This window comes from Leiobunum rupestre, chromosome 11 (genome assembly GCF_980474605.1).
Source record: "Leiobunum rupestre chromosome 11, qqLeiRupe1.1.hap1, whole genome shotgun sequence".
Taxonomy (NCBI): Eukaryota; Metazoa; Arthropoda; class Arachnida; order Opiliones; family Sclerosomatidae; genus Leiobunum; species Leiobunum rupestre.
This window is the reverse complement of record NC_143394.1, coordinates 39464851-39492299: the sequence shown is the minus strand read 5'-3', so window position 1 is coordinate 39492299 and position 27449 is coordinate 39464851. Positions and strand designations below refer to the sequence as shown.

General features: G+C 42.6%; 69 non-coding genes across 69 annotated transcripts; all 69 read right to left on the bottom strand.

Annotated features, from left to right (window-relative positions):
* Window positions 1-32: 32 nt before the first annotated feature.
* Window positions 33-114, bottom strand: TRNAS-UGA (transfer RNA serine (anticodon UGA)). The gene has a single exon. It is a non-coding gene; the product is annotated as a tRNA-Ser (tRNA).
* A 249-nt stretch (window positions 115-363) lies between these two features.
* TRNAS-UGA (transfer RNA serine (anticodon UGA)) lies at window positions 364-445 on the bottom strand. Its single transcript has one exon. It is a non-coding gene; the product is annotated as a tRNA-Ser (tRNA).
* Window positions 446-529: 84 nt separating this feature from the next.
* Window positions 530-611, bottom strand: TRNAS-UGA (transfer RNA serine (anticodon UGA)). Its single transcript has one exon. It is a non-coding gene; the product is annotated as a tRNA-Ser (tRNA).
* Window positions 612-859: 248 nt separating this feature from the next.
* TRNAS-AGA (transfer RNA serine (anticodon AGA)) lies at window positions 860-941 on the bottom strand. Its single transcript has one exon. It is a non-coding gene; the product is annotated as a tRNA-Ser (tRNA).
* A 416-nt stretch (window positions 942-1357) lies between these two features.
* Window positions 1358-1439, bottom strand: TRNAS-UGA (transfer RNA serine (anticodon UGA)). The gene has a single exon. It is a non-coding gene; the product is annotated as a tRNA-Ser (tRNA).
* An 84-nt stretch (window positions 1440-1523) lies between these two features.
* On the bottom strand, window positions 1524-1605 carry TRNAS-UGA (transfer RNA serine (anticodon UGA)). The gene has a single exon. It is a non-coding gene; the product is annotated as a tRNA-Ser (tRNA).
* Window positions 1606-1689: 84 nt separating this feature from the next.
* On the bottom strand, window positions 1690-1771 carry TRNAS-UGA (transfer RNA serine (anticodon UGA)). The gene has a single exon. It is a non-coding gene; the product is annotated as a tRNA-Ser (tRNA).
* Window positions 1772-2020: 249 nt separating this feature from the next.
* Window positions 2021-2102, bottom strand: TRNAS-UGA (transfer RNA serine (anticodon UGA)). Its single transcript has one exon. It is a non-coding gene; the product is annotated as a tRNA-Ser (tRNA).
* An 84-nt stretch (window positions 2103-2186) lies between these two features.
* TRNAS-UGA (transfer RNA serine (anticodon UGA)) lies at window positions 2187-2268 on the bottom strand. The gene has a single exon. It is a non-coding gene; the product is annotated as a tRNA-Ser (tRNA).
* A 248-nt stretch (window positions 2269-2516) lies between these two features.
* On the bottom strand, window positions 2517-2598 carry TRNAS-AGA (transfer RNA serine (anticodon AGA)). Its single transcript has one exon. It is a non-coding gene; the product is annotated as a tRNA-Ser (tRNA).
* An 84-nt stretch (window positions 2599-2682) lies between these two features.
* Window positions 2683-2764, bottom strand: TRNAS-AGA (transfer RNA serine (anticodon AGA)). The gene has a single exon. It is a non-coding gene; the product is annotated as a tRNA-Ser (tRNA).
* A 248-nt stretch (window positions 2765-3012) lies between these two features.
* Window positions 3013-3094, bottom strand: TRNAS-UGA (transfer RNA serine (anticodon UGA)). The gene has a single exon. It is a non-coding gene; the product is annotated as a tRNA-Ser (tRNA).
* Window positions 3095-3178: 84 nt separating this feature from the next.
* Window positions 3179-3260, bottom strand: TRNAS-AGA (transfer RNA serine (anticodon AGA)). The gene has a single exon. It is a non-coding gene; the product is annotated as a tRNA-Ser (tRNA).
* Window positions 3261-3676: 416 nt separating this feature from the next.
* TRNAS-UGA (transfer RNA serine (anticodon UGA)) lies at window positions 3677-3758 on the bottom strand. The gene has a single exon. It is a non-coding gene; the product is annotated as a tRNA-Ser (tRNA).
* An 84-nt stretch (window positions 3759-3842) lies between these two features.
* TRNAS-UGA (transfer RNA serine (anticodon UGA)) lies at window positions 3843-3924 on the bottom strand. Its single transcript has one exon. It is a non-coding gene; the product is annotated as a tRNA-Ser (tRNA).
* Window positions 3925-4174: 250 nt separating this feature from the next.
* On the bottom strand, window positions 4175-4256 carry TRNAS-AGA (transfer RNA serine (anticodon AGA)). The gene has a single exon. It is a non-coding gene; the product is annotated as a tRNA-Ser (tRNA).
* Window positions 4257-4506: 250 nt separating this feature from the next.
* TRNAS-AGA (transfer RNA serine (anticodon AGA)) lies at window positions 4507-4588 on the bottom strand. Its single transcript has one exon. It is a non-coding gene; the product is annotated as a tRNA-Ser (tRNA).
* Window positions 4589-4672: 84 nt separating this feature from the next.
* TRNAS-AGA (transfer RNA serine (anticodon AGA)) lies at window positions 4673-4754 on the bottom strand. Its single transcript has one exon. It is a non-coding gene; the product is annotated as a tRNA-Ser (tRNA).
* A 250-nt stretch (window positions 4755-5004) lies between these two features.
* Window positions 5005-5086, bottom strand: TRNAS-GGA (transfer RNA serine (anticodon GGA)). The gene has a single exon. It is a non-coding gene; the product is annotated as a tRNA-Ser (tRNA).
* An 84-nt stretch (window positions 5087-5170) lies between these two features.
* TRNAS-UGA (transfer RNA serine (anticodon UGA)) lies at window positions 5171-5252 on the bottom strand. Its single transcript has one exon. It is a non-coding gene; the product is annotated as a tRNA-Ser (tRNA).
* An 84-nt stretch (window positions 5253-5336) lies between these two features.
* On the bottom strand, window positions 5337-5418 carry TRNAS-UGA (transfer RNA serine (anticodon UGA)). Its single transcript has one exon. It is a non-coding gene; the product is annotated as a tRNA-Ser (tRNA).
* Window positions 5419-5667: 249 nt separating this feature from the next.
* On the bottom strand, window positions 5668-5749 carry TRNAS-UGA (transfer RNA serine (anticodon UGA)). Its single transcript has one exon. It is a non-coding gene; the product is annotated as a tRNA-Ser (tRNA).
* An 84-nt stretch (window positions 5750-5833) lies between these two features.
* Window positions 5834-5915, bottom strand: TRNAS-AGA (transfer RNA serine (anticodon AGA)). Its single transcript has one exon. It is a non-coding gene; the product is annotated as a tRNA-Ser (tRNA).
* Window positions 5916-6164: 249 nt separating this feature from the next.
* On the bottom strand, window positions 6165-6246 carry TRNAS-AGA (transfer RNA serine (anticodon AGA)). The gene has a single exon. It is a non-coding gene; the product is annotated as a tRNA-Ser (tRNA).
* Window positions 6247-6495: 249 nt separating this feature from the next.
* TRNAS-GGA (transfer RNA serine (anticodon GGA)) lies at window positions 6496-6577 on the bottom strand. Its single transcript has one exon. It is a non-coding gene; the product is annotated as a tRNA-Ser (tRNA).
* Window positions 6578-6661: 84 nt separating this feature from the next.
* Window positions 6662-6743, bottom strand: TRNAS-UGA (transfer RNA serine (anticodon UGA)). The gene has a single exon. It is a non-coding gene; the product is annotated as a tRNA-Ser (tRNA).
* Window positions 6744-6827: 84 nt separating this feature from the next.
* On the bottom strand, window positions 6828-6909 carry TRNAS-AGA (transfer RNA serine (anticodon AGA)). The gene has a single exon. It is a non-coding gene; the product is annotated as a tRNA-Ser (tRNA).
* Window positions 6910-6993: 84 nt separating this feature from the next.
* TRNAS-UGA (transfer RNA serine (anticodon UGA)) lies at window positions 6994-7075 on the bottom strand. Its single transcript has one exon. It is a non-coding gene; the product is annotated as a tRNA-Ser (tRNA).
* Window positions 7076-7159: 84 nt separating this feature from the next.
* Window positions 7160-7241, bottom strand: TRNAS-AGA (transfer RNA serine (anticodon AGA)). The gene has a single exon. It is a non-coding gene; the product is annotated as a tRNA-Ser (tRNA).
* A 249-nt stretch (window positions 7242-7490) lies between these two features.
* On the bottom strand, window positions 7491-7572 carry TRNAS-UGA (transfer RNA serine (anticodon UGA)). Its single transcript has one exon. It is a non-coding gene; the product is annotated as a tRNA-Ser (tRNA).
* Window positions 7573-7656: 84 nt separating this feature from the next.
* TRNAS-AGA (transfer RNA serine (anticodon AGA)) lies at window positions 7657-7738 on the bottom strand. The gene has a single exon. It is a non-coding gene; the product is annotated as a tRNA-Ser (tRNA).
* A 249-nt stretch (window positions 7739-7987) lies between these two features.
* TRNAS-AGA (transfer RNA serine (anticodon AGA)) lies at window positions 7988-8069 on the bottom strand. The gene has a single exon. It is a non-coding gene; the product is annotated as a tRNA-Ser (tRNA).
* Window positions 8070-8318: 249 nt separating this feature from the next.
* On the bottom strand, window positions 8319-8400 carry TRNAS-GGA (transfer RNA serine (anticodon GGA)). The gene has a single exon. It is a non-coding gene; the product is annotated as a tRNA-Ser (tRNA).
* An 84-nt stretch (window positions 8401-8484) lies between these two features.
* TRNAS-UGA (transfer RNA serine (anticodon UGA)) lies at window positions 8485-8566 on the bottom strand. The gene has a single exon. It is a non-coding gene; the product is annotated as a tRNA-Ser (tRNA).
* An 84-nt stretch (window positions 8567-8650) lies between these two features.
* TRNAS-AGA (transfer RNA serine (anticodon AGA)) lies at window positions 8651-8732 on the bottom strand. Its single transcript has one exon. It is a non-coding gene; the product is annotated as a tRNA-Ser (tRNA).
* An 84-nt stretch (window positions 8733-8816) lies between these two features.
* Window positions 8817-8898, bottom strand: TRNAS-UGA (transfer RNA serine (anticodon UGA)). Its single transcript has one exon. It is a non-coding gene; the product is annotated as a tRNA-Ser (tRNA).
* An 84-nt stretch (window positions 8899-8982) lies between these two features.
* TRNAS-AGA (transfer RNA serine (anticodon AGA)) lies at window positions 8983-9064 on the bottom strand. The gene has a single exon. It is a non-coding gene; the product is annotated as a tRNA-Ser (tRNA).
* Window positions 9065-9313: 249 nt separating this feature from the next.
* Window positions 9314-9395, bottom strand: TRNAS-GGA (transfer RNA serine (anticodon GGA)). Its single transcript has one exon. It is a non-coding gene; the product is annotated as a tRNA-Ser (tRNA).
* An 84-nt stretch (window positions 9396-9479) lies between these two features.
* Window positions 9480-9561, bottom strand: TRNAS-UGA (transfer RNA serine (anticodon UGA)). The gene has a single exon. It is a non-coding gene; the product is annotated as a tRNA-Ser (tRNA).
* An 84-nt stretch (window positions 9562-9645) lies between these two features.
* On the bottom strand, window positions 9646-9727 carry TRNAS-AGA (transfer RNA serine (anticodon AGA)). The gene has a single exon. It is a non-coding gene; the product is annotated as a tRNA-Ser (tRNA).
* Window positions 9728-9811: 84 nt separating this feature from the next.
* Window positions 9812-9893, bottom strand: TRNAS-UGA (transfer RNA serine (anticodon UGA)). The gene has a single exon. It is a non-coding gene; the product is annotated as a tRNA-Ser (tRNA).
* Window positions 9894-9977: 84 nt separating this feature from the next.
* TRNAS-AGA (transfer RNA serine (anticodon AGA)) lies at window positions 9978-10059 on the bottom strand. The gene has a single exon. It is a non-coding gene; the product is annotated as a tRNA-Ser (tRNA).
* Window positions 10060-10308: 249 nt separating this feature from the next.
* TRNAS-GGA (transfer RNA serine (anticodon GGA)) lies at window positions 10309-10390 on the bottom strand. The gene has a single exon. It is a non-coding gene; the product is annotated as a tRNA-Ser (tRNA).
* An 84-nt stretch (window positions 10391-10474) lies between these two features.
* Window positions 10475-10556, bottom strand: TRNAS-UGA (transfer RNA serine (anticodon UGA)). The gene has a single exon. It is a non-coding gene; the product is annotated as a tRNA-Ser (tRNA).
* Window positions 10557-10640: 84 nt separating this feature from the next.
* TRNAS-AGA (transfer RNA serine (anticodon AGA)) lies at window positions 10641-10722 on the bottom strand. Its single transcript has one exon. It is a non-coding gene; the product is annotated as a tRNA-Ser (tRNA).
* Window positions 10723-10806: 84 nt separating this feature from the next.
* TRNAS-UGA (transfer RNA serine (anticodon UGA)) lies at window positions 10807-10888 on the bottom strand. The gene has a single exon. It is a non-coding gene; the product is annotated as a tRNA-Ser (tRNA).
* An 84-nt stretch (window positions 10889-10972) lies between these two features.
* TRNAL-UAA (transfer RNA leucine (anticodon UAA)) lies at window positions 10973-11054 on the bottom strand. Its single transcript has one exon. It is a non-coding gene; the product is annotated as a tRNA-Leu (tRNA).
* An 84-nt stretch (window positions 11055-11138) lies between these two features.
* On the bottom strand, window positions 11139-11220 carry TRNAS-GGA (transfer RNA serine (anticodon GGA)). Its single transcript has one exon. It is a non-coding gene; the product is annotated as a tRNA-Ser (tRNA).
* An 84-nt stretch (window positions 11221-11304) lies between these two features.
* TRNAS-AGA (transfer RNA serine (anticodon AGA)) lies at window positions 11305-11386 on the bottom strand. The gene has a single exon. It is a non-coding gene; the product is annotated as a tRNA-Ser (tRNA).
* An 84-nt stretch (window positions 11387-11470) lies between these two features.
* TRNAS-UGA (transfer RNA serine (anticodon UGA)) lies at window positions 11471-11552 on the bottom strand. Its single transcript has one exon. It is a non-coding gene; the product is annotated as a tRNA-Ser (tRNA).
* A 415-nt stretch (window positions 11553-11967) lies between these two features.
* On the bottom strand, window positions 11968-12049 carry TRNAS-AGA (transfer RNA serine (anticodon AGA)). The gene has a single exon. It is a non-coding gene; the product is annotated as a tRNA-Ser (tRNA).
* Window positions 12050-12133: 84 nt separating this feature from the next.
* On the bottom strand, window positions 12134-12215 carry TRNAS-AGA (transfer RNA serine (anticodon AGA)). Its single transcript has one exon. It is a non-coding gene; the product is annotated as a tRNA-Ser (tRNA).
* A 5999-nt stretch (window positions 12216-18214) lies between these two features.
* On the bottom strand, window positions 18215-18296 carry TRNAS-AGA (transfer RNA serine (anticodon AGA)). The gene has a single exon. It is a non-coding gene; the product is annotated as a tRNA-Ser (tRNA).
* Window positions 18297-18544: 248 nt separating this feature from the next.
* On the bottom strand, window positions 18545-18626 carry TRNAS-GGA (transfer RNA serine (anticodon GGA)). The gene has a single exon. It is a non-coding gene; the product is annotated as a tRNA-Ser (tRNA).
* A 250-nt stretch (window positions 18627-18876) lies between these two features.
* Window positions 18877-18958, bottom strand: TRNAS-AGA (transfer RNA serine (anticodon AGA)). Its single transcript has one exon. It is a non-coding gene; the product is annotated as a tRNA-Ser (tRNA).
* A 249-nt stretch (window positions 18959-19207) lies between these two features.
* On the bottom strand, window positions 19208-19289 carry TRNAS-UGA (transfer RNA serine (anticodon UGA)). The gene has a single exon. It is a non-coding gene; the product is annotated as a tRNA-Ser (tRNA).
* Window positions 19290-19373: 84 nt separating this feature from the next.
* TRNAS-AGA (transfer RNA serine (anticodon AGA)) lies at window positions 19374-19455 on the bottom strand. The gene has a single exon. It is a non-coding gene; the product is annotated as a tRNA-Ser (tRNA).
* Window positions 19456-19869: 414 nt separating this feature from the next.
* TRNAS-UGA (transfer RNA serine (anticodon UGA)) lies at window positions 19870-19951 on the bottom strand. The gene has a single exon. It is a non-coding gene; the product is annotated as a tRNA-Ser (tRNA).
* Window positions 19952-20035: 84 nt separating this feature from the next.
* On the bottom strand, window positions 20036-20117 carry TRNAS-AGA (transfer RNA serine (anticodon AGA)). The gene has a single exon. It is a non-coding gene; the product is annotated as a tRNA-Ser (tRNA).
* Window positions 20118-20201: 84 nt separating this feature from the next.
* On the bottom strand, window positions 20202-20283 carry TRNAS-AGA (transfer RNA serine (anticodon AGA)). Its single transcript has one exon. It is a non-coding gene; the product is annotated as a tRNA-Ser (tRNA).
* A 415-nt stretch (window positions 20284-20698) lies between these two features.
* On the bottom strand, window positions 20699-20780 carry TRNAS-UGA (transfer RNA serine (anticodon UGA)). The gene has a single exon. It is a non-coding gene; the product is annotated as a tRNA-Ser (tRNA).
* Window positions 20781-20864: 84 nt separating this feature from the next.
* TRNAS-AGA (transfer RNA serine (anticodon AGA)) lies at window positions 20865-20946 on the bottom strand. Its single transcript has one exon. It is a non-coding gene; the product is annotated as a tRNA-Ser (tRNA).
* Window positions 20947-21195: 249 nt separating this feature from the next.
* TRNAS-UGA (transfer RNA serine (anticodon UGA)) lies at window positions 21196-21277 on the bottom strand. The gene has a single exon. It is a non-coding gene; the product is annotated as a tRNA-Ser (tRNA).
* A 249-nt stretch (window positions 21278-21526) lies between these two features.
* Window positions 21527-21608, bottom strand: TRNAS-AGA (transfer RNA serine (anticodon AGA)). The gene has a single exon. It is a non-coding gene; the product is annotated as a tRNA-Ser (tRNA).
* A 1075-nt stretch (window positions 21609-22683) lies between these two features.
* Window positions 22684-22765, bottom strand: TRNAS-UGA (transfer RNA serine (anticodon UGA)). Its single transcript has one exon. It is a non-coding gene; the product is annotated as a tRNA-Ser (tRNA).
* Window positions 22766-25331: 2566 nt separating this feature from the next.
* Window positions 25332-25413, bottom strand: TRNAS-AGA (transfer RNA serine (anticodon AGA)). Its single transcript has one exon. It is a non-coding gene; the product is annotated as a tRNA-Ser (tRNA).
* A 747-nt stretch (window positions 25414-26160) lies between these two features.
* TRNAS-UGA (transfer RNA serine (anticodon UGA)) lies at window positions 26161-26242 on the bottom strand. Its single transcript has one exon. It is a non-coding gene; the product is annotated as a tRNA-Ser (tRNA).
* A 411-nt stretch (window positions 26243-26653) lies between these two features.
* TRNAS-UGA (transfer RNA serine (anticodon UGA)) lies at window positions 26654-26735 on the bottom strand. Its single transcript has one exon. It is a non-coding gene; the product is annotated as a tRNA-Ser (tRNA).
* Window positions 26736-26985: 250 nt separating this feature from the next.
* Window positions 26986-27067, bottom strand: TRNAS-UGA (transfer RNA serine (anticodon UGA)). Its single transcript has one exon. It is a non-coding gene; the product is annotated as a tRNA-Ser (tRNA).
* Between the last annotated feature and the right edge of the window lie 382 nt (window positions 27068-27449).

The following is a 27449-nucleotide window of genomic DNA, read 5'->3' as shown; positions in this document are numbered from 1 at the left end:
GATTTACACAGCCAAAGAGAAAAATTAACTACCGCAGTCGGCAGGATTCGAACCTGCACGGGAAGATCCCAACAGATTTCAAGTCTGTCGCCTTAACCACTCGGCCACGACTGCCCGTTAAATGGCTAAATAAGTGAAAAATTATAAGAATAATATCTTACGGATTGATTTACACAGCCAAAGAGAAAAATTAACTACCTTAGTTGCAGGATTCGAACCTGCGCGGGAAGATCCCAACAGGTTTCAAGTCAGTCGCCTTAACCACTCGGCCACGACTGCCTAATAACTAGATAAATTTGTGAAAAATGATAAGAATAATATCTTACGGATTGATTTAAAGAGGCAAAGAGAAAAATTAACAACCGCAGTTGGCAGGATTCGAACCTGCGCGGGAAGATCCCAACAGATTTCAAGTCTGTCGCCTTAACCACTCGGCCACGACTGCCCGTTGAAAGGTTAAATAAGTGAAAAATTATAAGAATAATATCTTACGGATTGATTTACACAGCCAAAGAGAAAAATTAACTACCGCAGTCGGCAGGATTCGAACCTGCGCGGGAAGATCCCAACAGATTTCATGTCTGTCGCCTTAACCACTCGGCCACGACTGCCCGTTAAATGGCTAAATAAGTGAAAAATTATAAGAATAATATCTTACGGATTGATTTACACAGCCAAAGAGAAAAATTAACTACCTTAGTTGCAGGATTCGAACCTGCGCGGGAAGATCCCAACAGATTTCAAGTCGGTCGTCCTAACCACTCGGCCACGACTGCCTGTGTAAGGCTAAATAAGTGAAAAATTATAAGAATAATATCTTACGGATTGATTTACACAGCCAAAGAGAAAAACTAACTACCGCAGTCGGCAGGATTCGAACCTGCGCGGGAAGATCCCAACAGATTTCTAGTCTGTCGCCTTAACCACTCGGCCAACACTGCCTAATAACTAGATAAATTTGTGAAAAATGATAAGAATAATATCTTACGGATTGATTTAAACAGGCAAAGAGAAAAATTAACAACCGCAGTCGGCAGGATTCGAACCTGCGCGGGAAGAACCCAACAGATTTCAAGTCTGTCGCCTTAACCACTCAGCCACGCGCGCCTAATAACTAGATAAATTTGTGAAAAATGATAAGAATAATATCTTACGGATTGATTTAAACAGGCAAAGAGAAAAATTAACAACCACAGTCGGCAAAATTCGAACCTGCGCGGGAAGATCCCAACAGATTTTAAGTCTGTCACCTTAACCACTCGGCCACGACTGCCCGTTGAAAGGTTAAATAAGTGAAAAATTATAAGAATAATATGGTACGGATTGATTTACACAGCCAAAGAGAAAAATTAACTACCGCAGTCGGCAGGATTCGAACCTGCGCGGGAAGATCCCAACAGATTTCAAGTCTGTCGCCTTAACCACTCGGCCACGACTGCCTGATAACTAGATAAGTTTGTGAAAAATGATAAGAAAAATATCTTACGGATTGATTTAAACAGGCAAAGAGAAAAATTAACAACCGCAGTTGGCAGGATTCGAACCTGCGCGGGAAGATCCCACCAGATTTCAAGTCTGTCGCCTTAACCACTCGGCCACGACTGCCCGTTGAAAGGTTAAATAAGTGAAAAATTATAAGAATAATATCTTACGGATTGATTTACACAGCCAAAGAGAAAAATTAACTACCGCAGTCGGCAGGATTCGAACCTGCACGGGAAGATCCCAACAGATTTCAAGTCTGTCGCCTTAACCACTCGGCCACGACTGCCCGTTAAATGGCTAAATAAGTGAAAAATTATAAGAATAATATCTTACGGATTGATTTACACAGCCAAAGAGAAAAATTAACTACCTTAGTTGCAGGATTCGAACCTGCGCGGGAAGATCCCAACAGGTTTCAAGTCAGTCGCCTTAACCACTCGGCCACGACTGCCTAATAACTAGATAAATTTGTGAAAAATGATAAGAATAATATCTTACGGATTGATTTAAAGAGGCAAAGAGAAAAATTAACAACCGCAGTTGGCAGGATTCGAACCTGCGCGGGAAGATCCCAACAGATTTCAAGTCTGTCGCCTTAACCACTCGGCCACGACTGCCCGTTGAAAGGTTAAATAAGTGAAAAATTATAAGAATAATATCTTACGGATTGATTTACACAGCCAAAGAGAAAAATTAACTACCGCAGTCGGCAGGATTCGAACCTGCGCGGGAAGATCCCAACAGATTTCATGTCTGTCGCCTTAACCACTCGGCCACGACTGCCCGTTAAATGGCTAAATAAGTGAAAAATTATAAGAATAATATCTTACGGATTGATTTACACAGCCAAAGAGAAAAATTAACTACCTTAGTTGCAGGATTCGAACCTGCGCGGGAAGATCCCAACAGATTTCAAGTCGGTCGTCCTAACCACTCGGCCACGACTGCCTGTGTAAGGCTAAATAAGTGAAAAATTATAAGAATAATATCTTACGGATTGATTTACACAGCCAAAGAGAAAAACTAACTACCGCAGTCGGCAGGATTCGAACCTGCGCGGGAAGATCCCAACAGATTTCTAGTCTGTCGCCTTAACCACTCGGCCAACACTGCCTAATAACTAGATAAATTTGTGAAAAATGATAAGAATAATATCTTACGGATTGATTTAAACAGGCAAAGAGAAAAATTAACAACCGCAGTCGGCAGGATTCGAACCTGCGCGGGAAGATCCCAACAGATTTCTAGTCTGTCGCCTTAACCACTCGGCCACGACTGCCTGATAACTAGAAAGTTTGTGAAAAATGATAAGAATAATATCTTACGGATTGATTTACACAGCCAAAGAGAAAAGTTAACTACCGCAGTCGCAGGATTCGAACCTGCGCGGGAAGATCCCAAGAGATTTCTAGTCTGTCGCCTTAACCACTCGGCCACGACTGCCCGTTAAATGGCTAAATAAGTGAAAAATTATAAGAATAATATGGTACGGATTGATTTACACAGCCAAAGAGAAAAATTAACTACCGCAGTCGGCAGGATTCGAACCTGCGCGGGAAGATCCCAACAGATTTCAAGTCTGTCGCCTTAACCACTCGGCCACGACTGCCCGTTGAAAGGCTAAATAAGTGAAAAATTATAAGAATAATATCTTACGGATTGATTTACACAGCCAAAGAGAAAAATTAACTACCGCAGTCGGCAGGATTCGAACCTGCGCGGGAAGATCCCAACAGATTTCTAGTCTGTCGCATTAACCACTCGGCCACGACTACCCGTTGAATGGCTAAATAAGTGAAAAATGATAAGAATAATATCTTACGGATTAATTTAAACAGGCAAAGAAAAAAATTTACAACCGCAGTCGGCAGGATTCGAACCTGCGCGGGAAGAACCCAACAGATTTCAAGTCTGTCGCCTTAACCACTCAGCCACGCGCGCCTAATAACTAGATAAATTTGTGAAAAATGATAAGAATAATATCTTACGGATTGATTTAAACAGGCAAAGAGAAAAATTAACAACCACAGTCGGCAAAATTCGAACCTGCGCGGGAAGATCCCAACAGATTTTAAGTCTGTCACCTTAACCACTCGGCCACGACTGCCCGTTGAAAGGTTAAATAAGTGAAAAATTATAAGAATAATATGGTACGGATTGATTTACACAGCCAAAGAGAAAAATTAACTACCGCAGTCGGCAGGATTCGAACCTGCGCGGGAAGATCCCAACAGATTTCAAGTCTGTCGCCTTAACCACTCGGCCACGACTGCCTGATAACTAGATAAGTTTGTGAAAAATGATAAGAAAAATATCTTACGGATTGATTTAAACAGGCAAAGAGAAAAATTAACAACCGCAGTTGGCAGGATTCGAACCTGCGCGGGAAGATCCCACCAGATTTCAAGTCTGTCGCCTTAACCACTCGGCCACGACTGCTCGTTGAAAGGTTAAATACGTGAAAAATTATAAGAATAATATCTTACGGATTGATTTACACAGCCAAAGAGAAAAATTAACTACCGCAGTCGGCAGGATTCGAATCTGCGCGGGAAGATCCCAACAGGTTTCAAGTCAGTCGCCTTAACCACTCGGCCACGACTGCCTAATAACTAGATAAATTTGTGAAAAATGATAAGAATAATATCTTACGGATTGATTTAAACAGGCAAAGAGAAAAATTAACAACCGCAGTCGGCAGGATTCGAACCTGCGCGGGAAGATCCCAACAGATTTCTAGTCTGTCGCCTTAACCACTCGGCCACGACTGCTCGTTGAAAGGTTAAATACGTGAAAAATTATAAGAATAATATCTTACGGATTGATTTACACAGCCAAAGAGAAAAATTAACTACCGCAGTCGGCAGGATTCGAATCTGCGCGGGAAGATCCCAACAGGTTTCAAGTCAGTCGCCTTAACCACTCGGCCACGACTGCCTAATAACTAGGTAAATTTGTGAAAAATGATAAGAATAATATCTTACGGATTGATTTAAACAGGCAAAGAGAAAAATTAACAACCGCAGTCGGCAGGATTCGAACCTGCGCGGGAAGATCCCAACAGATTTCTAGTCTGTCGCCTTAACCACACGGCCACGACTGCTCGTTGAAAGGTTAAATACGTGAAAAATTATAAGAATAATATCTTACGGATTGATTTACACAGCCAAAGAGAAAAATTAACAACCGCAGTCGGCAGGATTCGAACCTGCGCGGGAAGATCCCAACAGATTTCTAGTCTGTCGCCTTAACCACTCGGCCACGACTGCTCGTTGAAAGGTTAAATACGTGAAAAATTATAAGAATAATATCTTACGGATTGATTTACACAGCCAAAGAGAAAAATTAACTACCGCAGTCGGCAGGATTCGAATCTGCGCGGGAAGATCCCAACAGGTTTCAAGTCAGTCGCCTTAACCACTCGGCCACGACTGCCTAATAACTAGATAAATTTGTGAAAAATGATAAGAATAATATCTTACGGATTGATTTAAACAGGCAAAGAGAAAAATTAACAACCGCAGTCGGCAGGATTCGAACCTGCGCGGGAAAATCCCAACAGATTTCCAGTCTGTCACCTTAACCACTCGGCCACGCATGCCTAATAACTACATAAATTTGTGAAAAATGATAAGAATAATATCTTACGGATTGATTTAAACAGGCAACGAGAAAAATTAACAACCGCAGTTGGCAGGATTCGAACCTGCGCGGGAAGATCCCAACAGATTTCAAGTCTGTCGCCTTAACCACTCGGCCACGACTGCCCGTTGAAAGGTTAAATAAGTGAAAAATTATAAGAATAATATCTTACGGATTGATTTACACAGCCACAGAGAAAAATTAACTACCGCAGTCGGCAGGATTCGAACCTGCGCGGGAAGATCCCAACAGATTTCATGTCTGTCGCCTTAACCACTCGGCCACGACTGCCCGTTAAATGGCTAAATAAGTGAAAAATTATAAGAATAATATCTTACGGATTGATTTACACAGCCAAAGAGAAAAATTAACTACCTTAGTTGCAGGATTCGAACCTGCGCGGGAAGATCCCAACAGATTTCAAGTCGGTCGTCCTAACCACTCGGCCACGACTGCCTGTTGTAAGGCTAAATAAGTGAAAAATTATAAGAATAATATCTTACGGATTGATTTACACAGCCAAAGAGAAAAACTAACTACCGCAGTCGGCAGGATTCGAACCTGCGCGGGAAGATCCCAACAGATTTCAAGTCTGTCGCCTTAACCACTCGGCCAACACTGCCTAATAACTAGATAAATTTGTGAAAAATGATAAGAATAATATCTTACGGATTGATTTAAACAGGCAAAGAGAAAAATTAACAACCGCAGTCGGCAGGATTCGAACCTGCGCGGGAAGATCCCAACAGATTTCTAGTCTGTCGCCTTAACCACTCGGCCACGACTGCCTGATAACTAGATAAGTTTGTGAAAAATGATAAGAATAATATCTTACGGATTGATTTACACAGCCAAAGAGAAAAGTTAACTACCGCAGTCGCAGGATTCGAACCTGCGCGGGAAGATCCCAACAGGTTTCAAGTCAGTCGCCTTAACCACTCGGCCACGACTGCCTAATAACTAGATAAATTTGTGAAAAATGATAAGAATAATATCTTACGGATTGATTTAAACAGGCAAAGAGAAAAATTAACAACCGCAGTCGGCAGGATTCGAACCTGCGCGGGAAGATCCCAAGAGATTTCTAGTCTGTCGCCTTAACCACTCGGCCACGACTGCCCGTTAAATGGCTAAATAAGTGAAAAATTATAAGAATAATATCTTACGGATTGATTTACACAGCCAAAGAGAAAAGTTAACTACCGCCGTCGCAGGATTTGAACCTGCGCGGGAAGATCCCAACAGGTTTCAAGTCAGTCGCCTTAACCACTCGGCCACGACTGCCTAATAACTAGATAAATTTGTGAAAAATGATAAGAATAATATCTTACGGATTGATTTAAACAGGCAAAAAGAAAAATTAACAACCGCAGTCGGCAGGATTCGAACGTGCGCGGGAAAATCCCAACAGATTTCCAGTCTGTCACCTTAACCACTCGGCCACGCATGCCTAATAACTACATAAATTTGTGAAAAATGATAATAATAATATCTTACGGATTGATTTAAACAGGCAAAGAGAAAAATTAACAAAAGCAGTCGGCAGGATTCGAACCTGCGCGGGAAGATCCCAACAGGTTTCAAGTCAGTCGCCTTAACCACTCGGCCACGACTGCCTAATAACTAGATAAATTTGTGAAAAATGATAAGAATAATATCTTACGGATTGATTTAAACAGGCAAAGAGAAAAATTAACAACCGCAGTCGGCAGGATTCGAACCTGCGCGGGAAGATCCCAACAGATTTCTAGTCTGTCGCCTTAACCACTCGGCCACGACTGCTCGTTGAAAGGTTAAATACGTGAAAAATTATAAGAATAATATCTTACGGATTGATTTACACAGCCAAAGAGAAAAATTAACTACCGCAGTCGGCAGGATTCGAACCTGCGCGGGAAGATCCCAACAGGTTTCAAGTCAGTCGCCTTAACCACTCGGCCACGACTGCCTAATAACTAGATAAATTTGTGAAAAATGATAAGAATAATATCTTACGGATTGATTTAAACAGGCAAAGAGAAAAATTAACAACCGCAGTCGGCAGGATTCGAACCTGCGCGGGAAGATCCCAAGAGATTTCTAGTCTGTCGCCTTAACCACTCGGCCACGACTGCCCGTTAAATGGCTAAATAAGTGAAAAATTATAAGAATAATATCTTACGGATTGATTTACACAGCCAAAGAGAAAAGTTAACTACCGCCGTCGCAGGATTTGAACCTGCGCGGGAAGATCCCAACAGGTTTCAAGTCAGTCGCCTTAACCACTCGGCCACGACTGCCTAATAACTAGATAAATTTGTGAAAAATGATAAGAATAATATCTTACGGATTGATTTAAACAGGCAAAAAGAAAAATTAACAACCGCAGTCGGCAGGATTCGAACGTGCGCGGGAAAATCCCAACAGATTTCAAGTCTGTCGCCTTAACCACTCGGCCACGACTGCCCGTTGAAAGGTTAAATAAGTGAAAAATTATAAGAATAATATCTTACGGATTGATTTACACAGCCACAGAGAAAAATTAACTACCGCAGTCGGCAGGATTCGAACCTGCGCGGGAAGATCCCAACAGATTTCTAGTCTGTCGCCTTAACCACTCGGCCACGACTGCCTGATAACTAGATAAGTTTGTGAAAAATGATAAGAATAATATCTTACGGATTGATTTACACAGCCAAAGAGAAAAGTTAACTACCGCAGTCGCAGGATTCGAACCTGCGCGGGAAGATCCCAACAGGTTTCAAGTCAGTCGCCTTAACCACTCGGCCACGACTGCCTAATAACTAGATAAATTTGTGAAAAATGATAAGAATAATATCTTACGGATTGATTTAAACAGGCAAAGAGAAAAATTAACAACCGCAGTCGGCAGGATTCGAACCTGCGCGGGAAGATCCCAAGAGATTTCTAGTCTGTCGCCTTAACCACTCGGCCACGACTGCCCGTTAAATGGCTAAATAAGTGAAAAATTATAAGAATAATATCTTACGGATTGATTTACACAGCCAAAGAGAAAAGTTAACTACCGCCGTCGCAGGATTTGAACCTGCGCGGGAAGATCCCAACAGGTTTCAAGTCAGTCGCCTTAACCACTCGGCCACGACTGCCTAATAACTAGATAAATTTGTGAAAAATGATAAGAATAATATCTTACGGATTGATTTAAACAGGCAAAAAGAAAAATTAACAACCGCAGTCGGCAGGATTCGAACGTGCGCGGGAAAATCCCAACAGATTTCCAGTCTGTCACCTTAACCACTCGGCCACGCATGCCTAATAACTACATAAATTTGTGAAAAATGATAATAATAATATCTTACGGATTGATTTAAACAGGCAAAGAGAAAAATTAACAAAAGCAGTCGGCAGGATTCGAACCTGCGCGGGAAGATCCCAACAGGTTTCAAGTCAGTCGCCTTAACCACTCGGCCACGACTGCCTAATAACTAGATAAATTTGTGAAAAATGATAAGAATAATATCTTACGGATTGATTTAAACAGGCAAAGAGAAAAATTAACAACCGCAGTCGGCAGGATTCGAACCTGCGCGGGAAGATCCCAACAGATTTCTAGTCTGTCGCCTTAACCACTCGGCCACGACTGCTCGTTGAAAGGTTAAATACGTGAAAAATTATAAGAATAATATCTTACGGATTGATTTACACAGCCAAAGAGAAAAATTAACTACCGCAGTCGGCAGGATTCGAACCTGCGCGGGAAGATCCCAACAGGTTTCAAGTCAGTCGCCTTAACCACTCGGCCACGACTGCCTAATAACTAGATAAATTTGTGAAAAATGATAAGAATAATATCTTACGGATTGATTTAAACAGGCAAAGAGAAAAATTAACAACCGCAGTCGGCAGGATTCGAACCTGCGCGGGAAGATCCCAAGAGATTTCTAGTCTGTCGCCTTAACCACTCGGCCACGACTGCCCGTTAAATGGCTAAATAAGTGAAAAATTATAAGAATAATATCTTACGGATTGATTTACACAGCCAAAGAGAAAAGTTAACTACCGCCGTCGCAGGATTTGAACCTGCGCGGGAAGATCCCAACAGGTTTCAAGTCAGTCGCCTTAACCACTCGGCCACGACTGCCTAATAACTAGATAAATTTGTGAAAAATGATAAGAATAATATCTTACGGATTGATTTAAACAGGCAAAAAGAAAAATTAACAACCGCAGTCGGCAGGATTCGAACGTGCGCGGGAAAATCCCAACAGATTTCCAGTCTGTCACCTTAACCACTCGGCCACGCATGCCTAATAACTACATAAATTTGTGAAAAATGATAATAATAATATCTTACGGATTGATTTAAACAGGCAAAGAGAAAAATTAACAAAAGCAGTCGGCAGGATTCGAACCTGCGCGGGAAGATCCCAACAGGTTTCAAGTCAGTCGCCTTAACCACTCGGCCACGACTGCCTAATAACTAGATAAATTTGTGAAAAATGATAAGAATAATATCTTACGGATTGATTTAAACAGGCAAAGAGAAAAATTAACAACCGCAGTCGGCAGGATTCGAACCTGCGCGGGAAGATCCCAACAGATTTCTAGTCTGTCGCCTTAACCACTCGGCCACGACTGCTCGTTGAAAGGTGAAATACGTGAAAAATTATAAGAATAATATCTTACGGATTGATTTACACAGCCAAAGAGAAAAATTAACTACCGCAGTCGGCAGGATTCGAACCTGCGCGGGAAGATCCCAACAGGTTTCAAGTCAGTCGCCTTAACCACTCGGCCACGACTGCCTAATAACTAGATAAATTTGTGAAAAATGATAAGAATAATATCTTACGGATTGATTTAAACAGGCAAAGAGAAAAATTAACAACCGCAGTCGGCAGGATTCGAACCTGCGCGGGAAGATCCCAAGAGATTTCTAGTCTGTCGCCTTAACCACTCGGCCACGACTGCCCGTTTAATGGCTAAATAAGTGAAAAATTATAAGAATAATATCTTACGGATTGATTTACACAGCCAAAGAGAAAAGTTAACTACCGCCGTCGCAGGATTTGAACCTGCGCGGGAAGATCCCAACAGGTTTCAAGTCAGTCGCCTTAACCACTCGGCCACGACTGCCTTATAACTAGATAAATTTGTGAAAAATGATAAGAATAATATCTTACGGATTGATTTAAACAGGCAAAGAGAAAAATTAACAACCGCAGTCGGCAGGATTCGAACGTGCGCGGGAAAATCCCAACAGATTTCCAGTCTGTCACCTTAACCACTCGGCCACGCATGCCTAATAACTACATAAATTTGTGAAAAATGATAATAATAATATCTTACGGATTGATTTAAACAGGCAAAGTGAAAAATTAACAAAAGCAGTCGGCAGGATTCGAACCTGCGCGGGAAGATCCCAACAGGTTTCAAGTCCGTCGCCTTAACCACTCGGCCACGACTGCCTAATAACTAGATAAATTTGTGAAAAATGATAAGAATAATATCTTACGGATTGATTTAAACAGGCAAAGAGAAAAATTAACAACCGCAGTCGGCAGGATTCGAACCTGCGCGGGAAGATCCCAACAGATTTCTAGTCTGTCGCCTTAACCACTCGGCCACGACTGCTCGTTGAAAGGTTAAATACGTGAAAAATTATAAGAATAATATCTTACGGATTGATTTACACAGCCAAAGAGAAAAATTAACTACCGCAGTCGGCAGGATTCGAACCTGCGCGGGAAGATCCCAACAGGTTTCAAGTCAGTCGCCTTAACCACTCGGCCACGACTGCCTAATAACTAGATAAATTTGTGAAAAATGATAAGAATAATATCTTACGGATTGATTTAAACAGGCAAAGAGAAAAATTAACAACCGCAGTCGGCAGGATTCGAACCTGCGCGGGAAGATCCCAACAGATTTTAAGTCTGTCGCCTTAACCACTCGGCCAACACTGCCTAATAACTAGATAAACTTGTGAAAAATGATAAGAATAATATCTTACGGATTGATTTAAACAGGCAAAGAGAAAAATTAACAACCGCAGTCGGCAGGATTCGAACCTGCGCGGGAAGATCCCAACAGATTTCCAGTCTGTCACCTTAACCACTCGGCCACGCATGCCTAATAACTACATAAATTTGTGAAAAATGATAAGAATAATATCTTACGGATTGATTTAAACAGGCAAAGAGAAAAATTAACAACCGCAGTCGGCAGGATTCGAACCTGCGCGGGAAGATCCCAACAGATTTCTAGTCTGTCGCCTTAACCACTCGGCCACGACTGCCCGTTGAAAGGTTAAATACGTGAAAAATTATAAGAATAATATCTTACGGATTGATTTACACAGCCAAAGTGAAAAATTGACTACCGCAGTCGGCAGGATTCGAACCTGCGCGGGAAGATCCCAACAGATTTCAAGTCTGTCGCCTTAACCACTCGGCCACGACTGCCCGTTAAATGGCTAAATAAGTGAAAAATTATAAGAATAATATCTTACGGATTGATTTACACAGCCAAAGAGAAAAATTAACTACCTTAGTTGCAGGATTCGAACCTGCGCGGGAAGATCCCAACAGATTTCAAGTCGGTCGTCCTAACCACACGGCCACGACTGCCTGTTGTAAGGCTAAATAAGTGAAAAATTATAAGAATAATATCTTACGGATTGATTTACACAGCCAAAGAGAAAAACTAACTACCGCAGTCGGCAGGATTCGAACCTGCGCGGGAAGATTCCAACGGATTTCAAGTCTGTCGCCTTAACCACTCGGCCAACACTGCCTAATATCTAGATAAATTTGTGAAAAATGATAAGAATAATATCTTACGGATTGATTTAAACAGGCAAAGAGAAAAATTAACAACCGCAGTCGGCAGGATTCGAACCTGCGCGGGAAGATCCCAACAGATTTCTAGTCTGTCGCCTTAACCACTCGGCCACGACTGCCTGATAACTAGATAAATTTGTGAAAAATGATAAGAATAATATCTTACGGATTGATTTAAACAGGCAAAGAAAAAAATTAACAACCGCAGTCGGCAGGATTCGAACCTGCGCGGGAAGATCCCAAGAGATTTCTAGTCTGTCGCCTTAACCACTCGGCCACGACTGCCCGTTAAATGGCTAAATAAGTGAAAAATTATAAGAATAATATCTTACGGATTGATTTACACAGCCAAAGAGAAAAGTTAACTACCGCCGTCGCAGGATTCGAACCTGCGCGGGAAGACCTCCACAGGTTTCTAGTCAGTCGCCTTAACCACTCGGCCACGACTGCCTAATAACTAGATAAATTTGTGAAAAATGATAAGAATAATATCTTACGGATTGATTTAAACAGGCAAAGAGAAAAATTAACAACCGCAGTCGGCAGGATTCGAACCTGCGCGGGAAGATCCCAAGAGATTTCTAGGCTGTCGCCTTAACCACTCGGCCACGACTGCCCGTTAAATGGCTAAATAAGTGAAAAATTATAAGAATAATATCTTACGGATTGATTTACACAGCCAAAGAGAAAAGTTAACTACCGCCGTCGCAGGATTCGAACCTGCGCGGGAAGATCTCAACAGGTTTCTAGTCAGTCGCCTTAACCACTCGGCCACGACTGCCTAATAACTAGATAAATTTGTGAAAAATTATAAGAATAATATCTTACGGATTGATTTAAACAGGCAAAGAGAAAAATTAACAACCGCATTCGGCAGGATTCGAACCTGCGCGGGAAGATCCCAAGAGATTTCTAGTCTGTCGCCTTTTTTTTTTTAATTTTTTTAAAACCCTTTATTCACAGTATTAAAATTACAATACAATCATAAAGATTGGAGGTTATAAAACACAAAATAGAATTGAGGACAAGCAATCAACAAGCATTCTATTCAAATATTTTGTTTAACATGTTGTATAAAATTAAATCTGACGGTAAATCTAAATGTAATTTCTGTTGCTTATAACGACATTCTAGTTTTAAAACTGCATGGAATTTCTTTTGACACAAAAAGTGATTAAATTGAATATCATTAAAAGAACAATAACACCGGTATAACCAAATTTCTCTTTTCATTACAGCACAAAGGAACTGGACCACTGTCCAAAACATTTTAGAGTTATGCAAGTCTTTATGAATTAAACCAAAAATAAGGAAAGAATTTCGCGTATACGAAGAAACGCCATATAAATCACGATTAAGTTCCAAAATATCACAGAATAGCCAAGTCCATAATTGAGAAACCACGGGGCACGTTACGAAGAGATGTTCTACCGTCTCTGAGTCTATCCGACAATATATGCACGTATCATCCTGTACCACTAGAGCGTGCACCAAACGCGACTTCACCGAGAAACCATGATGAATGAGGCGTAAATTTATGGCAGAGAGCGAAGGACCCAAAAAATTGGATCGCACGAATTTCCAGCGAATCCGTTGAAGAGGGCCACCGAAAAAGCGACGCCAGCGTTCTTCTCCACTCGACTCGATAGACAATGATTCCGCGAACGCAGCGTAAATGGGCCTCACTGCGATAGCGAGAGACACCTTTTCGCCCGACACGTCAATAACCGATAAACCGACCTCGTGCGCGACCGGAGGGCGACGCAATTGACGCCCCCCTTGTTGAATGCTCATGGACCAAATCAGAGGAACTGCATCAATAAGTTCTTGGTAGAGTAGCAAGACCCGAGACCGAGGCAAAACGAGCGATGAATCGGCTGTAGCGTCGAAACACGCCTGTGGCGGCAAGAACCCGGGGACGTACTCGTAACACAGATCGCGTACTGTCCGAAAACCCGCTTGCGAAAAAAACCCACGCTCGAGACGACCGAAATGTGGCAACGACAGACGCGGATTTAAAAAAAGCGGTTCATCCAAAAAATTCGAGAGAGCGGGAAAGGTCCAGCCATGAATGTGCTGAAAATCCTTCCAAGCAAGCAGCATGGAAACATACCGAGACGGAAGACCGGCGGCGCAACGAGCAGTGATAGATAACCGGAAAACGTGTAGGCCCAATTTCAAGGCGCCGCCATAAAGATTAAGAATCTGCGACGAAAGATCCCGAGCGAAAACCGGAGTAGTCTCTGCAAACAACGTAAGAGCTTCACGAACGCGAAACGCCTTAACTTTGGTACAAATGTCTACTAGCCCGAACCCTCCGATCAGCGTTGGCCGAACAAGACTCTCATAGGCGACCAGATGAGGGCCATTGCCCCAAATAAAGTTCAAAATGGCTTCCCGAAATTGACGAAGCCAAAAAGGCGAAATATCGACTGTTTTTAAAATATGCCAGAGCATAGATGCAGCGAGCACATTGACAACCAAAACTTTGCCAACGACCGAGAGAGTACGACCTTTCCAAGACCGTAAGACCCGAGAGAACTTGCCATAGCGCTCCTCCCATTGAAGGCGAGCCGAATGCACAGAATCGTAGTCTATCCAAATACCGAGAATTTTCAAAGGTGAACTAGAAAGCGTTACGCCGCTGATCTCGATAGGGTCCCGACCGTGATATAGACCAAGCCATTTCGCGTGGCACTTTGACGGGTTCAATTTCGCTCCGGAGGCTTGACCGAAATCCGCAAAAACGTCGCAGATCGCGGGAATCGCGGCCGCTGTTGAGGTTACAACCGTGGTGTCATCCATATGTTGAAAAAGAGTCGGCAAAACCGAATGCGCGGATAACCGTACCGGCGGGATGGATTCGTGCGACGTGACCGCGGAAAACAGAGGTTCCGAGGCTAAAACATATAGCAGAGGGCTAAGCGGGCACCCTTGGCGAACCGACCGCCCTAACGAAAAGACATCAGTCAAATGACCATTGACTTTGACACAGGCCCTGGAACCCGCGACAAAAGCTTGAATCCACTTGCAGAAAAACGGGCCAAACCCCATGGCCGCTAAGAGCTCAAATAAATATGGCCATGCCACCCGGTCGAAAGCCTTCATAAGGTCCAGCTGGACCATAATGCCACCCTCTTCACGAAGGCGGAGGTTCTCGGCGACATCTGACAACAGTCTCGTGGAGGTAGAAATGTCCCGACCACGAACCGCACCCGTTTGAGTAGCTGACGTAATGTTCGGCAAAAGCGACGCTACTCGGAGAGCAAAAACTTTGGATAAAATTTTATAATCAGTATTGAGTAACGTTATAGGCCTCCAGTTCTTTAAAAGAGTTAAATCACCAGTCTTGGGCAAAAGGATAATAAGACCTATTTTCATGCTGCGCGGAATTCGGCCCTGATCACGGGCGATATGGGCTAAGCGAAGAAAGTCATCCTTAATAAGCGGAAGAAAAAACCGCCAAAACTCCACCGTCAAACCATCAAGTCCCGGACTCTTATTGGGCTTCATAGACCCCAAGGACCGCTCGAGTTCCTCCCAGGTGACAGGCAACTCAACTGCGTCACGATCAGCTTTCGATACCCGGTCCCGGACCCGATTGCTAAAACTCCGACTCTGGGCCTCGCAAATAGGCTCCTGAGTATAAAGGGCATTATAGAAATCAAAAATTTGCTGACGGATGAGACGCCCGTCGCGAAAGACCTCTCCTGATGGAGACACTAAACGACCAATCGATTTGATACTCTGACGATGAGTCTCCAGGCGCAGAAAATAGCGCGTGGGCCGCTCACCCAATTCTTTAAAATCCGTCTTAGCGCGTACGACCTGGCCACGAAGCACCTCAGAATCGAAATCCGCCAATGCCTGCTTAGCGTCCAGCAACTCCGGCAAACAAGTAAGATCGGACGCGTAGCGAGACTCGAGGTGAGAAATCCGAACCAATAAAGCAGCGCGAGAACTTCTCAACTTCTGAGCGCGAGCTTTGCCGTAGAACATGGCGTAATCCTTAATACAAACTTTAAGATTTTCGTACCATTGAAAAATATCTACACGGTACTCGACGGTGTCGCGACTCCGATCAACAATACGCTGGATGCCCGTACGGAAGCGCTCCTCTTGAAGTAACGTAGAGTTAAACGCCCAGACCCCAGGGCCACGCTGGACGCCACTGGGATCAAAGACGAAAGACACGGCCTTGTGGGCAGAAAAAGGAACATTCAAGATTAGATTCCGCGAACAATTATGCGCATCCGTTGGGCGAATAAATAAATAGTCAATCCGCGACATGACAAAGTTCCCGAATACGAAACCGGAACGAGTATAATCAAAATGATCGGCGTGAGAAGCCCTCCAGGGATCATAAAGATCAAGACTGGTAAGCCAAAGCTTAAAACTCGTAGGCGGAACAACGGAACGAAGATTAGAAACGGGGCGACGATCAAGAGATGAGTTTAAAATATCATTAAAATCCCCCGCTATAATCGGACGAGGTAAAAGCGAACACCACAACTTCGCCGAAGACATAAAAAGAGAACGCGACGGCGCGTCATTCGGAGCGTAAATATTCGCGAAATCCATAGGAACATCGTCAACAACCGCGGAGACGGAAAGAAATCGGCCGCAGTCGCTTCGAAAAACTCGCGAAGGAACAATATCCAGCCCAGCCCGAAAGCAGGTCGCTACGCCGCAAAAAGTAGTAGTAGGGTCATTATCCCAAAAAACGCGGCCGCGAAAAATTTTCCGAAAAGTACTCACATGTTCATTCGTCCAGTGTGTCTCTTGTAAAAAAACCACATCATACGCGTCCATAAAAATAAGCACTTCCGACATCTTATTAACATTCCGAAGACCATTAACGTTAAGAGAGACGATTTTTAACGGCATTAAAGGAACCGGGGACAGGCGTGACAACGGTTGGCAGGGACGTAGAAGGCAACTTGGCAGGTGCGATGGCATGCGATTCCGTAGAGTAGACGTTCGTCTTCTTAGGAGGAGGCTGGCGTTTATCACCCTCCGAGCCACTCGTCGAAGTCAAAATTCTCTTACCAACGTCCTTCGTAACGTGCTTGGGAAATTTCGGCCGATCAACATTGTCGCCCCCCTGGGCAACCATGCCTTGAGAGGACTCTTTGGCTAAAAGAACCTGATCAGTAATCAGGCCCGCATCCTGTTCTTCGACCATCCTATCAGCAACCGGATCCTTGGATTCAACAACTTCAGCGCGAGTTGGACAGGACCGCGCCACATGACCTTGCTTCTTACAACGAAAACAGATAAAAGAGGGACAGTCTTTATACAGGTGGCTCGAAGAGAGACACCCATTACAAACTTTACTCTGAGAGGAGTGACGAACCTGATAAAAAGTCTCCCGACCTAAAACGTCTTTGATCTTTAGACCGTACGGTAACGAACTGACACATTCGGCAAGGCGAACCTTGACCGAACGAATTCCAAAATAAATTCCGGCGTCATTTTTAGTCCAGACAATTTCGCCACGCAACTCACATTGTAAGCTTTCCAATTTCTCCTTCACCGCTCCGTCACTCACAAACTCAGGTAAACCATAGATATGGACAATAACTGTTTTCCTCGCTATCCCAGACACAGCAAAACGCGTCTCTCCTACTTCGATCCCAGCATCAAGACACAATTCCGCTTCTTCCTCGCGTAAGAAGGTGACGTAATAGCCACCCTCCGTAGCAACAACCGACGAGACCGTATTAGGCCCGTAATCCAAAATACATGCCGTCAAAATTTCTTGCTTAGAAACTTCTTTCACGACGCATTCCACAAAAATGGAACGTTTTAAAACATCCATCCTGGAATTCAGAAGAAACCCAGGAGGGCACGAAAAACGAAAAATAAACTGCGCGAATTAGTAAATTTTAAATTAAGCAAACAAAATGTTAGAAAAAGAACCGAAACTAAGGCTTAGCGAGCAGGCGAGGAGAGCAAAGAAAAACGAACCGCACTCTCCAAAAAACCAAACGCGACTCCCCTGTCTGTCGCCTTAACCACTCGGCCACGACTGCCCGTTAAATGGCTAAATAAGTGAAAAATTATAAGAATAATATCTTACGGATTGATTTACACAGCCAAAGAGAAAAGTTAACTACCGCCGTCGCAGGATTCGAACCTGCGCGGGAAGATCTCAACAGGTTTCTAGTCAGTCGCCTTAACCACTCGGCCACGACTGCCTAATAACTAGATAAATTTGTGAAAAATTATAAGAATAATATCTTACGGATTGATTTAAACAGGCAAAGAGAAAAATTAACTACCGCAGTCGGCAGGATTCGAACCTGCGCGGGAAGATCCCAACAGTTTTCTAGTCTGCCGCCTTAACCACTCGGCCACGACTGCCCGTTGAAAGGTTAAATACGTGAAAAATTATAAGAATAATATCTTACGGATTGATTTACACAGCCAAAGAGAAAAGTAAACTACCGCCGTCGCAGGATTCGAACCTGCGCGGGAAGACCTCAACAGGTTTCTAATCAGTCGCCTTAACCACTCGGCCACGACTGCCTAATAACTAGATAAATTTGTGAAAAATGATAAGAATAATATCTTACGGATTGATTTAAACAGGCAAAGAGAAAAATTAAAACCGCAGTCGGCAGGATTCGAACCTGCGCGGGAAAATCCCAACAGATTTCCAGTCTGTCACCTTAACCACTCGGCCACGCATGCCTAATAACTACATACATTTGTGAAAAATGATAAGAATAATATCTTACGGATTGATTTAAACTGGCAAAGAGAAAAATTAACAACCGCAGTCGGCAGGATTCGAACTTGCGCGGGAAGATCCCAACAGATTTCAAGTCTGTCGCCTTAACCACTCGGCCAACACTGCCTAATAACTAGATAAATTTGTGAAAAATGATAAGAATAATATCTTACGGATTGATTTAAACAGGCAAAGAGAAAAATTAGCAACCGCAGTCGGCAGGATTCGAACCTGCGCGGGAAGATCCCAACAGATTTCTAGTCTGTCACCTTAACCACTCGGCCACGACTGCCCGTTGAAAGCTTAAATAAGTGAAAAATGATTAGAATAATATCTTACGGATTGATTTACACAGCCAAAGAGAAAAATTAACAACCGCAGTCGGCAGGATTCGAACCTGCGCGGGAAAATTACAACATATTTATATTCTGTCGCCTTAACCACTCGGCGACGACTGCCATATAAATGGATAATTTGTGAGAAATGATAAGAATAATATCTTACGGATTGATTTAAACAGGCAAAGAGAAAAATTAACTACCGCAGTCGGCAGGATTCGAACCTGCGCGGGAAGATCCCAATAGATTTCAAGTCTGCTGCCTTAACCACTCGGCCACGACTGCCTGATAACTAGACATATTTGTGAAAAATGATAAGAATAATATCTTACGGATTGATTTAAACAGGCAAAGAGAAAAATTAACAACCGCAGTCGGCAGGATTCGAACCTGCGCGGGAAGATCCCAACAGATTTCTAGTCTGTCGCCTTAACCACTCGGCCACGACTGCCTGATAACTAGATAAGTTTGTGAAAAATGATAAGAATAATATCTTACGGATTGATTTACACAGCCAAAGAGAAAAATTAGCAACCGCAGTCGGCAGGATTCAACCTGCGCGGGAAGATCCCAACAGATTTCTAGTCTGTCACCTTAACCACTCGGCCACGACTGCCCGTTGAAAGCTTAAATAAGTGAAAAATGATTAGAATAATATCTTACGGATTGATTTACACAGCCAAAGAGAAAAATTAACAACCGCAGTCGGCAGAATTCGAACCTGCGCGGGAAAATTACAACTTATTTATATTCTGTCGCCTTAACCACTCGGCGACGACTGCCATTTAAATGGATAATTTGTGAGAAATGATAAGAATAATATCTTACGGATTGATTTAAACAGGCAAAGAGAAAAATTAACTACCGCAGTCGGCAGGATTCGAACATGCGCGGGAAGATCCCAATAGATTTCAAGTCTGTCGCCTTAACCACTCGGCCACGACTGCCTGATAACTAGATATATTTGTGAAAAATGATAAGAATAATTTCTTACGGATTGATTTTAACAGGCAAAGAGAAAAATTAACAACCGCAGTCGGCAGGATTCGAACCTGCGCGGGAAGATCCCAACAGATTTCTAATCTGTCGCCTTAACCACTCGGCCACGACTGCCCGTTGAATGGCTAAATAAGTGAAAAATGATAAGAATAATATCTTACGGATTGATTTAAACAGGCAAAGAGAAAAATTAACAACCGCAGTCGGCAGGATTCGAACCTGCGCGGGAAGATCCCAACAAATTTCTAGTCTGTCACCTTAACCACTCGGCCACGACTGCCCGTTGAAATCTTAAATAAGTGAAAAATGATTAGAATAATATCTTACGGATTGATTTACACAGCCAAAGAGAAAAATTAACAACCGCAGTCGGCAGGATTCGAACCTGCGCGGGAAAATTACAACATATTTATATTCTGTCGCCTTAACCACTAGGCGACGACTGCCATTTAAATGGATAATTTGTGAGAAATGATAAGAATAATATCTTACGGATTGATTTAAACAGGCAAAGAGAAAAATTAACTACCGCAGTCGGCAGGATTCGAACCCGCGCGGGAAGATCCCAATAGATATCAAGTCTGTCGCCTTAACCACTCGGCCACGACTGCCTGATAACTAGATATATTTGTGAAAAATGATAAGAATAATATCTTACGGATTGATTTAAACAGGCAAAGAGAAAAATTAACAACCGCAGTCGGCAGGATTCGAACCTGCGCGGGAAGATCCCAACAGATATCAAGTCTGTCGCCTTAACCACTCGGCCACGACTGCCTAATAACTAGATAAATTTGTGAAAAATGATAAGAATAATATCTTACGGATTGATTTAAACAGGCAAAGAGAAAAATTAGCAACCGCAGTCGGCAGGATTCGAACCTGCGCGGGAAGATCCCAACAGATTTCTAGTCTGTCACCTTAACCACTCGGCCACGACTGCCCGTTGAAAGCTTAAATAAGTGAAAAATGATTAGAATAATATCTTACGGATTGATTTACACAGCCAAAGAGAAAAATTAACAACCGCAGTCGGCAGGATTCGAACCTGCGCGGGAAAATTACAACATATTTATATTCTGTCGCCTTAACCACTCGGCGACGACTGCCATTTAAATGGATAATTTGTGAGAAATGATAAGAATAATATCTTACGGATTGATTTAAACAGGCAAAGAGAAAAATTAACTACCGCAGTCGGCAGGATTCGAACCTGCGCGGGAAGATCCCAATAGATTTCAAGTCTGCCGCCTTAACCACTCGGCCACGACTGCCTGATATCTAGACATATTTGTGAAAAATGATAAGAATAATATCTTACGGATTGATTTAAACAGGCAAAGAGAAAAATTAACTACCGCAGTCGCAGGATTCGAACCTGCGCGGGAAGATCTCATCAGATTTCAAGACTGTCGCCTTAACCACTCGGCCACGACTGCCTAATAACTAGATAAATTTGTGAAAAATGATAAGAATAATATCTTACGGATTGATTTAAACAGGCAAAGAGAAAAATTAGCAACCGCAGTCGGCAGGATTCGAACCTGCGCGGGAAGATCCCAACAGATTTCTAGTCTGTCACCTTAACCACTCGGCCACGACTGCCCGTTGAAAGCTTAAATAAGTGAAAAATGATTAGAATAATATCTTACGGATTGATTTACACAGCCAAAGAGAAAAATTAACAACCGCAGTCGGCAGAATTCGAACCTGCGCGGGAAAATTACAACATATTTATATTCTGTCGCCTTAACCACTCGGCGACGACTGCCATTTAAATGGATAATTTGTGAGAAATGATAAGAATAATATCTTACGGATTGATTTACACGGCCAAAGAGAAAAATTAACTACCGCAGTCGCAGGATTCGAACCTGCGCGGGAAGATCCCAACAGATTTCAAGTCGGTCGCCTTAACCACTCGGCCACGACTGCCCGTTGTAAGGCTAAATAAGTGAAAAATTATAAGAATAATATCTTACGGATTGATTTACACAGCCAAAGAGAAAAATTAACTACCTTAGTTGCAGGATTCGAACCTGCGCGGGAAGATCCCAACAGATTTCAAGTCTGTCGCCTTAACCACTCAGCCACGCATGCCTAATAACTAGATAAATTTGTGAAAAATGATAAGAATAATATCTTACGGATTGATTTACACAGCCAAAGAGAAAAATTAACTACCTTAGTTGCAGGATTCGAACTTGCGCGGGAAGATCCCAACAGATTTCAAGTCTGTCGCCTCAACCACTCGGCCACGACTGCCCGTTAAATGGCTAAACAAGTGAAAAATTATAAGAATAATATCTTACGGATTGATTTACACAGCCAAAGAGAAAAATTAACTACCTTAGTTGCAGGATTCGAACCTGCGCGGGAAGATCCCAACAGATTTCAAGTCTGTCGCCTTAACCACTCAGCCACGCATGCCTAATAACTAGATAAATTTGTGAAAAATGATAAGAATAATATCTTACGGATTGATTTAAACAGGCAAAGAGAAAAATTAACAACCGCAGTCGGCAGGATTCGAACCTGCGCGGGAAGATCCCAACAGATTTCAAGTCTGTCACCTTAACCACTCGGCCACGCATGCCTAACAAGTAGATAAATTTGTGAAAAATGATAAGAATAATATCTTACGGATTGATTTAAACAGGCAAAGAGAAAAATTAACAACCGCAGTCGGCAGGATTCGAACCTGCGCGGGAAGATTCCAACAGATTTCAAGTCTGTCGCCTTAACCACTCGGCCACGACTGCCCGTTGTAAGGCTAAATAAGTGAAAAATTATAAGAATAATATCTTACGGATTGATTTACACAGCCAAAGAGAAAAATTAACTACCTTAGTTGCAGGATTCGAACCTGCGCGGGAAGATCCCAACAGATTTCAAGTCTGTCGCCTTAACCACTCAGCCACGCATGCCTAATAACTAGATAAATTTGTGAAAAATGACTAGAATAATATCTTACGGATTGATTTACACAGCCAAAGAGAAAAATTAACTACCTTAGTTGCAGGATTCGAACCTGCGCGGGAAGATCCCAACAGATTTCAAGTCTGTCGCCTCAACCACTCGGCCACGACTGCCCGTTAAATGGCTAAACAAGTGAAAAATTATAAGAATAATATCTTACGGATTGATTTACACAGCCAAAGAGAAAAATTAACTACCTTAGTTGCAGGATTCGAACCTGCGCGGGAAGATCCCAACAGATTTCAAGTCTGTCGCCTTAACCACTCAGCCACGCATGCCTAATAACTAGATAAATTTGTGAAAAATGATAAGAATAATATCTTACGGATTGATTTAAACAGGCAAAGAGAAAAATTAACAACCGCAGTCGGCAGGATTCGAACCTGCGCGGGAAGATCCCAACAGATTTCTAATCTGTCGCCTTTTTTTTTTTTTTTTAATTATATCATTTAAAAAATACACGACGCGTGTATGGTACAAAAAGCGAAATGCAACAAGATAATAGAACAAGAAAAAAATACGAAGTAACATTTGAAAAATCGGTCGCGAAAATGAACATCGATAAAGAAAGAACAACGATTAGATAATATTGATTAAACAATAGTGAGAAATAAAAAAAATTAAGCAACGTATCAAACACTATTAGGCAGTACATGTTGTAGAAAGAATTCATGAACAAAAATAGGCTAAATTAGATATTAAACAGCAGTAAAGACGATTAAGAAGAAATAAATTAACGAAAAAAACTCCTTATTGAAAATGAGAAGCAAAGGCTTAGAACCGACAGAACACAGAAAAGGCCGCAAAACATTAAGAAAATCCATCACCATTAATCTGTAACTTATACTTTGAAACCGTAATCATCCGGGATCACAAAGTCCTTATACAGAGGACTGGTAACAGGCTGACCCTGATACCGACACGCCCGAGCAAAAAATTCGTTCTCTGAAGATGGCGGCCAAGCAACCTCCTTAGGCCACCACTCAGGCCGGCGATGACCCTTGAAAGGGTACAGACGCATAGCAACGGGAACCCTTTGAACCTTCGTAGCAGAGCCAGAAGAAGAAGACAGCTTCTGACCGACATCGCCATCGCTTGACGACAGCGAATGCTTAGTACTCCGACGCGGATCAGACTTGACACCGGCATCGACGATGGAAGATTCACCACTACCGGCCCGGACCGGAGAACCTTGAGGAATAGCGACTGAGGCAGGATCGACGACCATCGCTTCACCGTCACCACCACCGCCCGACGCCGCTTCTAAATCGCGGGATGCCATCCGGGGCCATAGAGGACACTCCCGAACAACATGTCCCTGCTTCTGGCACTTAAAGCACTTGAAATCAGGACAATGGCGATAAATATGGTCAGGAGAATAACACTTATTACATATTTTCAACTGAGAATCATGTCGGACAGCGTAAAACTTCTCCCGACCAACAGCATCGGCAACTCGTAAGCGATATGGTAATGATGACAGACTCTCAGGTAAGGTAACACGAACGGTACGAAGTCCGCAATAGAATGATGCCTTTTTATTCCAAACAAGCGGACCCTTGATTTCACAGCCAAGCGACGTTAATTTGGATAAAACGGCTTCATCAGTCACAAACTCAGGTAAGTCCGAAAAGGCGACAGTCACGGTCTTCGCAGAAACGCTTGAAATTTCATATATCTCACCATCAATATCCAAGCCCGAATCTATAACGCCCTCGACATCGGCCAAAGTCTTCAAGGTGAGAATGTAACAACCCTCATCACAGACAACTAAAGCAGAAGCACAATCCAGACCAAAGTTCGCAATCACCGCCGTAGACACAACTTCAAAACTTGGTAGATTTCGTTTAAAATCAATAAAAACCGATCTTTTGAATGCGTCCATCCTGGGTAGAAACACCCAGGAGGGATAACCAAATTAATAAATTAACAACTATTAAATTAAATGCACTAATAATAACCGAAAGAATAATAAATAGGCAAAAACCGCGCTTAGGCTTAGCGTGACGAAAACACGGAGAGCGAAATCAGACGACCTGCACTCTCCGAAAGCTCAAACGCAACTCAAATCTGTCGCCTTAACCACTCGGCCACGACTGCCCGTTGAATGGCTAAATAAGTGAAAAATTATAAGAATAATATCTTACGGATTGATTTACACAGCCAAAGAGAAAAATTAATTACCGCAGTCGCAGGATTCGAACCTGCGCGGGAAGATCTCATCAGATTTCAAGTCTGTCGCCTTAACCACTCGGCCACGACTGCCTAATAACTAGGTAAATTTGTGAAAAATGATAAGAATAATATCTTACGGATTGATTTTAACAGGCAAAGAGAAAAATTAGCAACCGCAGTCGGCAGGATTCGAACCTGCGCGGGAAGATCCCAACAGATTTCTAGTGTGTCACCTTAACCACTCGGCCACGACTGCCCGTTGAAAGCCTAAATAAGTGAAAAATGATTAGAATAATATCTTACGGATTGATTTACACAGCCAAAGAGAAAAATTAACAACCGCAGTCGGCAGGATTCGAACCTGCGCGGGAAAATTACAACATATTTATATTCTGTCGCCTTAACCACTCGGCGACGACTGCCATTTAAATGGATAATTTGTGAGAAATGATAAGAATAATATCTTACGGATTGATTTAAACAGGCAAAGAGAAAAATTTACAACCGCAGTCGGCAGGATTCGAACCTGCGCGGGAAGATCCCAACAGATTTCAAGTCTGTCGCCTTAACCACTCAGCCACGCATGCCTAATAACCAAATAAATTTGTGAAAAATGATAAGAATAATATCTTACGGATGGATTTAAACAGGCAAAGAGAAAAATTAACAACCGCAGTTGGCAGGCATCGAACCTGCGCGGGAAGATCTCAACAGATTTCAAGTCTGTCGCCTTAACCACTCAGCCACGCATGCCTAATAACTAGGTAAATTTGTGAAAAATGATAAGAATAATATCTTACGGATTGATTTAAACAGGCAAAGAGAAAAATTAACAACCACAGTCGGCAGGATTCGAACCTGCGCGGGAAGATCCCAACAGATTTCAAGTCTGTCACCTTAACCACTCGGCCACGCATGCCTAACAAGTAGATAAATTTGTGAAAAATGATAAGAATAATATCTTACGGATTGATTTAAACAGGCAAAGAGAAAAATTAACAACCGCAGTCGGCAGGATTCGAACCTGCGCGGGAAGATCCCAACAGATTTCAAGTCTGTCGCCTTAACCACTCGGCCACGACTGCCCGTTAAATGGCTAAACAAGTGATAAATTATAAAATATCTTACGGATTGATTTACACAGCCAAAGAGAAAAATTAACTACCTTAGTTGCAGGATTCGAACCTGCGCGGGAAGATCCCAACAGATTTCAAGTCGGTCGCCTAAACCACTCGGCCACGACTGCCCGTTGTAAGGCTAAATAAGTGAAAAATTATAAGAATAATATCTTACGGATTGATTTACACAGCCAAAGAGAAAAATTTACAACCGCAATCGGCAGGATTCGAACCTGCGCGGGAAGATCCCAACAGATTTCAAGTCTGTCGCCTTAACCACTCAGCCACGCATGCCTAATAACTAGATAAATTTGTGAAAAATGATAAGAATAATATCTTACGGATTGATTTAAACAGGCAAAGAGAAAAATTAACAACCGCAGTCGGCAGGATTCGAACCTGCGCGGGAAGATCCCAACAAATTTCAAGTCTGTCGCCTTAACCACTCGGCCACGACTGCCCGTTGAAAGGTTAAATTAGTGAAAAATTATAAGAATAATATCTTACGGATTGATTTAAACAGGCAAAGAGAAAAATTAACAACCACAGTCGGCAGGATTCGAACCTGCGCGGGAAGATCCCAACAGATTTCAAGTCTGTCACCTTAACCACTCGGCCACGCATGCCTAACAAGTAGATAAATTTGTGAAAAATGATAAGAATAATATCTTACGGATTGATTTAAACAGGCAAAGAGAAAAATTAACAACCGCAGTCGGCAGGACTCGAACCTGCGCGGGAAGATCCCAACAGATTTCAAGTCTGTCGCCTTAACCACTCGGCCACGACTGCCCGTTAAATGGCTAAATAAGTGAAAAATTATAAGAATAATATCTTACGGATTTATTTACACAGCCAAAGAGAAAAATTAACTACCTTAGTTGCAGGATTCGAACCTGCGCGGGGAGATCCCAACAGATTTCAAGTCGGACGCCTTAACCACTCGGCCACGACTGCCCGTTGTAAGGCTAAATAAGTGAAAAATTATAAGAATAACATCTTACGGATTGATTTACACAGCCAAAGAGAAAAATTTACAACCGCAGTCGGCAGGATTGGAATCCGCGCGGGAAGATCCCAACAGATTTCAAGTCTGTCGCCTTAACCACTCAGCGACGCATGCCTAAAAACTAGATAAATTTGTGAAAAATGATAAGAATAATATCTTACGGAT